Source organism: Trichechus manatus, unplaced genomic scaffold (genome assembly GCF_000243295.1).
Source record: "Trichechus manatus latirostris isolate Lorelei unplaced genomic scaffold, TriManLat1.0 scaffold00067, whole genome shotgun sequence".
In the NCBI taxonomy this organism is placed as follows: Eukaryota; Metazoa; Chordata; class Mammalia; order Sirenia; family Trichechidae; genus Trichechus; species Trichechus manatus.
The window spans coordinates 10,976,974-10,985,736 of NW_004444003.1; positions in this window are offsets into that span (position 1 = coordinate 10,976,974).

Here is an 8,763-nt window from a genome sequence, read left to right on the forward strand (position 1 = left end):
GGTCACTGTCAGTCGGACTGGACTTGATGGTAACGAAGGTGGTTTTTTTTTTTTTTTTTAATAATCACAGGAGCTTTTAGTGAGTGTTGGTTTGGAGAATTTAAAAAAAGAGCAGCTATATTCCATGTTTAGGTCAGTGCAGGAGAGAGAAAGAGAGAGAGAATCACGTTGGGAGCTACATTAGTCAATATTGGCTAGGCTATGGTTACCCATTGCCATCAAGTCAATTCCAACTCATAGCGACCCTAGAGGACAGGGTAGAACTGCACCATAGGGTTTCCAAGGAGCGGCTGGTGGATTCAAACTGCCGACCTTTTGGTTAGCAGCCATAGCTCTTAACCACCATCAGGGCTCCAGGCTATGGCTGGGTAATGAAAAAAATCCCCAAATCTCAGTGGCTTAAAACAACAAAAGTTTGTTTCTTGGACACTGTCTTAGTTTCTTAGTGCTACTGTAACAGAAATACCACTAGTGGGTGGCCTTAATTGACAGAAATTAATTTTCTCACAGTTTAGGAAACTAGAAGTTGGAATTCAGGGCACTGGCTCTAGGAGAAGTCCCTCTCTCTCTGTTCTGGGGGAAAATCCTTGTCTCTTTCAGCTTCTCTCCTTTGGTTCCTTGGTGATCTCCCAGTGGCATCAATCTTTCTCCTTGTTTCCTTGCTTCTATGCCTAATCTCTCTTTATATATCTCAAAAATGTTTGGTTTAGGATACGCCTTACACTGAATAGAAAATCATATTCCCAAATGGGATTACATTCACAGGTAGAGGGGTTGGCATTTACCACACATATTTTTAAGGGACACAATTCAGTCCACAACAGACATAATAACTGTCCGCTGCTGATGGGCGAGGGCTCTGCTCTGTTTACCTTCACTCAGAGGCCCAAGCTGAGAGAGTCATGGAAGAGTTAACGGGAAAATGGGGAGAAGTACATTGGGTAAAGGTTTCTACCTGGAAGGGACACATGTCATTTCCATTCATAGTTCATTGGCCATAGCAAGGCACATGGCCATGCCTAACTTTAAGGAGGAGAGAAGTGCAGTGTTTCTCTATGCCTGGAAGTAAAAGGAAGCTGGGTTTTGGTGTAGAATACTAATGTCTACCACTGCAGGGAAGCTGTAACTGAGACTGAGCATTCAACAGGAAGAAAGTAGACGTGACCATGAGAGAAAGTCCAACAATTCGCACACATCTTGGGGAGGCCCCTGAACTTCCTGTGAAGCATGGGATAGCACGTTCAAATAACAATCCCTTAAATAGCAAAGGTGAGGCGACTTTAGCTGATCATTTGGGTAAATCACAAATTTATACCCTTGATCACAACCTGCACCTCCTCTCCCGTAGGCACCCAGGAAGCGATATTGACTCTACCAGGAGCTCTTTGATCATATGGTGAAGAAAATAAATCTTTGGGCTCAAATGATGGAGAAGGTGGACTCTTACATCTTTGTCCAGAGTGTTTCCAGTATGAGGCTGCTGTGGGGGAATCAGGTATAAGGAATAACACACTGGGCAAGTCTGGAAGAATAATTCTCGAGAAGCTCTTTATTGAAGAAAAAATTGTAGTTTTATTTTTTCAGTTTTTGTTTTTATTCAAAAATCTGTCTGTGGCATTTGGATGGCGTCAATATACAAACCCGATAGTTAAGTTCAGCTGAAATATTTTTCAAAACATGTGCCCACTAGATGGCGTAAAGAGCGCACCTATTTGGAGCTGATCAAAAGGGCCTAAATAGCAGGAACTTGAAAGTAAGATCCCTCCCACTAAGGAGTGATTATAAGACTGCGCAGGCGGTGGATATGAATGCCTATGTCATACTAGAAAATAATATAATAATGAGCTTTATTACAGTGGCTTTAAATAAGTATACACCTTATTTAAATGTGTATACTAATGTCATTTTTCTCCCGAAAAACATGTTGCGGTTGTCACCTTGTGCCGTCGAGTCAATTACGACTCATGGTAACCCCATGTGTGACAGGCAGAACTGCTCCGTAAGGTTTTCTTGGCTGTAATCTTTACGGAAGCAGGTGGGCAGGCCTTTTGGTCTGCATTGCCACTGGGTGGGTTCGAACTGCTCCCATTACCAGCTGAGTATAAATTGTTTGTGCCATACCCACAAAAAAAAAAACCAAACTTGTCGCTGTTGAGTAGATTCTGACTCATAGAGAGCCTATAGGACAGACTAGAACTGCCCCCATAGGGTTTCCAAGGAGCGGCTGGGGGATTCAAACTGCCGGCCTCTTGGTTAGCAGCGAAGCTATGCCACCAAGGCTCCGTTTGTGCCAAAGTCACATATTAAAACTGTTATTACTGATTGAGTGTGACACAAAATAAATACAGTATACATAGTGAATATACAAGAGTGATTCATTTAAAAAAAGGTAACTCAGAAACTACACTTACAAAACAGAGGTGTAGATAATTATTTATAGTAAGTCAACCAATCAATCAACCAATATTCACTGAATGCTTTCTATGTACAAAGTACATTGCTTGACTTTACAGAGCACATGAGGCAGTATAGCATAGTGGTTAAGAGGATGGTCTTTGGGACCAGACAGCCTGAATTTCCACCACTCTTAGCTATGACCCCGGGCAAGTAACTTAACATCTCCATGCCTCAATTTCTTCATCTGTAAAATGGGATGGTGATACCTAACACACAGGGTTATTGAAAAGAGTTATATTGTAAAGCATTCCAAATATTGCCTGGAATATAGTAAGTGCTCTACAAGTGTTAGTCATCATTATCATTATCATAACATGATTCCTCACTTTATGAAGGAACTCACTGTACGGTTCAATTGAACAAAAATGTGCTGAGTTCCTATTATGTGTAAGGCACTGCACTAGATACTGTGGGTGAATCAAAGGACTATGTGAATGTGTAAGGCATGATTTCTGCCTTACAGAATTTAGGAACTTTGTAGGAGAGGTAAGATTACACAAATAACTAAAACACAAAGAAACAGAGTGATACTGTTATGGATTGAATTGTATCTCCCAAAAAGATATGTTGAAGTCCTAACCCCTGTACCTGTAAATCTGACCCTGTTTGGGAAATAAGGCCTTTGAAGATATACTCAGCTGGGTTAACATGAGGTCATATTGAAGTAGGGTGGGTCCTAATCCTATACGATTTGTGTCCTTATAAAAAAGAAGATATACAGAGACAGGGAGACAAGGAAGGATGCCATGTGATGTCACAGCTATAAGCTAAGAAAAGGCAGGAAAGAGGCATGGAATAGATTGTCTTTCAAAGCCTCAGAAGGAATCAACACTGCCAACACCCTGATCACAGACTCCCAGCCTCCAGAACTGTGAGACTATAAATTTCTATTGTTTTAAGCAACCCATTTTGGGGTATTTTGTTATGGCAGCCCTAGGAAACCAAATATACTGATGATGCAATGATCTAGAAAGGAGGATGTAGGATTTGAGTAGGGCTCGAGGAGGCCTGGTGGTGCAATGGTTAAGAGCTTGGCTGCTAACCAAAAAGCTGGCAGTTCAAATCCACCAGCTGCTACTTGGAAACCCTCTGGGGCAGATCTACTCTGCCCTATAGGGTCACTATGAATCAGAATCGACTTGACAACAATAGGTTTCCAAATATGGGAAAGGATTTAATGAGTGGGGGTGTGGAGGAAGCATTCTCAGTGAAAGGAACAGTATGAACAAAGACCCAGAAGCAGGGCCACATCGACGTGCTTGTGGATTCTCGAGAAGGCTGGAATGAATAAAGCATGGAAACGTGTAGCAGAAATACGAGTGGGAAGAGAATATGGAAGATCATGCAGGCTCTTGAATGCCCAGCTAGCTGATTTGGTAGGCAACGAGAAGTGTGGCACACACAAATCTTTACTCAACAGCCGTCCTCCCTTCTTCCTTGCTAAAAAGACCCTAGTTTTGTTCCAGGAAGCAACATACCCAGTCCCAGGGGTTGAATCATGATTGATTAATACCTGTCCTGATAATTTTAATACCACTTTGCCATGTCTTAAGCTTTCCTTTCCTGCTTTGCAGCTGAGAGTGGCCTTGTGATCTAGTTCTAGCTGATAAGACATAAAGGAAAGCAGTCCAGGTGGCTTCTGAGAAAGTTTTTGCTTTCCTAATAGAAAGGACAGACACGCTGGAGATTCTCTCTTCTCCCTTCTCCTATCTTAAATATGAATATAACATCTGAAGCTACAGCAATCTTCTTGAGACCTTGAGGTGACAAGGAAGAGGATGAAGACCAACACAAAGCAGGAAGATGAAAAGAATGTGGCTACTAGATGTGAGAATTGAATCAATGGCGGCAACCTCCTATGTTTGGAATTCTTGGTAGTGAAAAATAAAATACTAGGAAGTCGCCCCTCGTTCATTGGGTATTCTGTTACGTGCCGCTGAACACATTTTATCTGGTAGAATCAAAGCTGTCTTTTAAAAAAGTTCTCATTATAGAAAATTTCAAAACATAAATAAAAGTAAAAAAGAAAAAACTCACTAGTACAATGAGTCCTCGTGGACCACGTAAACAGTCGTCATTTTGCAAATCTTTCATTTCCCCAGCTACACTTTTTTTTTTCCAGAGTATTAAAAAAGAAATCCCAGATAACAAGTCATTGCACCTGTAAATATCTCAGGATGTATCTCCTACTGGAAAGAACGCCTCATTATGTAACCACAAAGCCACTGTCACACCTTACATAATTTATAATATTTCCTTAGTATTACCTAGTACCATTTCAAAGTGTCTTTGTTTTGTTTTTAAGAGTGAGAAGATATTTTTGGTGATATTTTAAAAGTAGATTGGAGGGGAGAAAATCAGAAGAAAAAAGTCTAGTTAGGAGCTTATCGTAGTAGTTGTTGCTAAAAGCGTTAACTTAGACTTTGGCAGTACCTGAAGCAAGAGACACTGTGGAAGGAAGTGAGAAGCCATGATTGGATGGGAGACAGCTTAAAAGAGGGAGGCATGAAAAGTAGGTCAGAGGTTTCCTGCCTGGGGGCCTGAGGATATACCGACGCCATTGCAGAGATTTTAATCATAAAAATGAACAGAGAGAAGAGATGACAGGAAAATGTAAGAGATTTTACTAGGATTTTAAACTTATGACTTGATTTACATAGAACTGATTGGCACACGTGTTATTAGGGGCACAGCTTCATTGTAAAGGATCATGTAATGCCATAAATACTGTAACCTGACACTGACCAAATGCATGTGTGCTCTTGTACACACACACACACACACACACACACACACACACGTGTGTTTAAATTCTTAGGGCTCAAGTAGTCTTTTAGGAAGAAGAAAAATGGATTGAGTCTGCTTTAGGCGACTACCTAATAGCCATGTGTATTTGGGCAAGTTGCTTAACCCCTTTTTTGCCTCTGTTTGCTTATCTATAAAGCAGAGAAAATCATAGGACCTACCTCATAGGGTTGTTTCGAGAATTAAATGAATTAATATATGGAAAGCAGTTAGAACAGTGCCTGGCACATGTAAGCATGAAATAAGTGCTTGCTATTATCAGTGCGTAAACTCACACTGCCTTTATTCTGCATTGTGCATTTAAGCAACACACACATTTAATTTAGATTAAATGCCAGGATAAAGCTGTATAGACATTTCTTACGGTTTCTCTAAATTTTGGGAATCACCTTCATCAACAAAGCAATTTAGATATTTTAACAGGGCTATACATTTGATCTGGGATTTTTTGGGGGACAGCAAACATCTCCAATAAATTAAGAATTCTTGAAACCACGTATTTGAAGAATTCATTCCACAAAAGAATGCCCCCCATCTGAAGGATTTCCGGACATGGCATCGAAGCTCATCACTGGCTGCTGTTATCTCCCTAACCTTCTAACATATGGGTTGTAACTGTGGAGCTCAAGCACCCAAATTTCTAAGAAAACATACACTTTCATTATTTATTTGTTTTCTCTACATTTTCACCTCAGCTTACTTATTGCAAATTTATAATTCCAAGTTCCTTAAGTCAATTCATTGTATTAGTGCTATTGGAGTATGGGGAAGTTTTCTTGTTTGTTTGCTTTGAAAAAACTATTTTTTAAAAAATTGAGGTGAAGTTCACAACATAAAATAAATCCTCTTAAAGGGCATTTAGTACATTTACAATGCTGCGCAATACCACCTCTATCAAGCTTGCGGCAGTTTAACAAGGAATTCAGAAGTAAGCGCTGGGAGTTCACTGAGTGCATGCTGGGTTATATGCTTTGTCTTGCATTAGGTTGGGAAGCCTTCCATGGCGGAGTGGGGCTGGGTGGGTTTCTTTTCTCTTTTACTACCCCTCATTATTTCACCAGTCCTGTCCTCTAGAGTGCCCAGGGAGAGGAAGGAGAGGTGAGGGCCGGGAAAGAAATAGGTGTAACCCAGCACAGGTGCTCTGTGAGCAGGCTTTCGGGATGCTTTCTCCAGTGAGAGATCCCTTGACATTGGCAGTGTGTGTGCTCTAACTGCTTGGAGAACCTCCCTCCACCCCTGGCTTCCTGGGATCTCCCCTCTCTATTTAGGTCACGTCAAATGTCTGTATGCAGACCTCTTGGGGGGAAACAAGGTGACCACAAACCAGCTCTCCCACAGAATCCTCATCTACTCCTAAGAAAACATGCACACGCACCCCAGGGAATTGCAGTTCACTCCTCAGATGGCCATGGCCCTCACAGTCAGCTTCAGGCAGCCTCGTGGGGGAGGGGAGACACAAACAACCTCTCTCCAAGGGGATTCCTGAACTCAGTCTTTCCAGCATCAACTCTGTGATTCTCTTGAGGCGGGTGGTGGGTGAAGGGGTGCAATACTGGTTTGAGAACACATCTTTTCAAGAGTTGCATGGGAGTGAGCATAGCACCTCATTTTGGAATGTGATGCGTATTGTTTTACTCTTGACTTTTGGGTATCAGCTGAATGAGTGCCTCTTTCTCCTCAAAGATGCAACGTGCAGGCTTTGGGGTAAGATACCAAATAAATATTTTTGGTGGCATAAGGGACCTTGCAAATGTGATTAAGCTGGGGAATCTTGAGATGGGGAAATTATCCTGGGTTACCTGAGTGGGCCCAATGTAATCACAGGAGATGTGACAATGGAAGCAGAGATCAGAGTGACGCCAGCCACAAGCCAAGGAATGCAGACAGTCTGTAGAAGCTGGACAAAGCAAAGAACACAGCTCCTGCCGATCCATTTTAGACTTCAGACCTCCAGAACTGTAGCATAACAAATTTGTGTTGTTTTAAGCCACTAAGCTTGTGGTAGTTCGTTACCACAGCACTAGGAAAGTAGTACAGATGGTCTTCCAGGGTATCTGCCACTGATAAGTATATATAATAGAAATTTTTAATTGAAAATGATATTTCCCTCTTGTGGTTAGAAAGCTATTGTAGCAATACTTTTTTTTGTAAATTATTTTTTATTGTTGTAAAAATACATGTACCACAATATTTTATAATTTCACATTTGCAATATGCTTGACAGAAGGCAGACATACACAGTATTCCCATTTAAAGGATGGTAAAATCATGGCAACGTAAAAATAAAAAAAGATATTCCACTACAAGCTTAAATTACAAAATCAGCGGCATTTTCTATGATATATTAAGTGACTCTAAGAATTTAGTGACTCTAAACATTTAGAATAGACTATAACACAGACCAAATACTCAGTAAACACACAGAGCCCTTCTGAGGAAATATAAGTTATGTAGCTGTGTTGGTGTTCAGAGAGTCATGGATTTACTAAATCTTGGCTGCACCATTTTCACTCTCTTCTTGGAGAAGTTTCTTAACCTCTTGGAATTTTTATTTTCATCTGTGTGATGAAGATTGCCCTGAGGAGTGAATAAGATATGGGATGTAAAACATTTAGCATGATGTTGTCATTAAGACAAATGATAGTCAGCTTTTCCTCTTGTGGTTATAAAGTTATCTTAGCAAGACTCTTGATAGAAGGGGGACATATATTAGTGTTCCCATTTAAAAGGTGGTAAAACTATGGCAATGTTAAAAAAAAGAGAGGAAAGACTCCATTACAAGGTTAAATTACGTAATTAGTGGCAGAACTGAGAAATGACCCAATATGGTAAGTTTTATTAATCAACAATCTTCCCTATTAGACATGCCAAGACTAATAGATAGGGTAAGCCAAGATATAATGACTTCCTTTATTCCCTATTTTTGATTAGGCAGATCAAAAGTAAGGTGGTAGTTATAGTGGAAAGAAGGGAGAAGATGACACCACTCACACACATACACACACACACACACACACACACACACACACACAGTTGCTGGACGATATCACGTACAGCAGGAAAAGATTCATCCCTTCCCTCCCCGCCCCCACCTCTCCCTAGTGTTCTATTTTCCACAAGGACACAGGATGTAATAAACTTAATTTTTAAACTTTTTATCTTATTTTGAAATAATTACCAATTCATACGAAGTTGCAAAAATAGTACATAGAGGCCCCATGTACCCTTCATTCATTTTCTCCACTGATAATATATAACTGCAGCACATTATCAAAATCAGGGAAATTGACATTGGTACAATCCATATGTTTTATTCAGATTTCACTGGTTTTACATGCACTCGTTTGTGTGTGTGTGTGTGTGTTGTTCTATACAATTTTATCATGCGTAGATTTGTGTAACCACCACCGTTGTGAAGATACAGACCTGTTCCCTCACCACAGAGATCTTCCTCATCATGCTACTCCTTTATGATTATATTCACTTCCTCACACCTGCCCC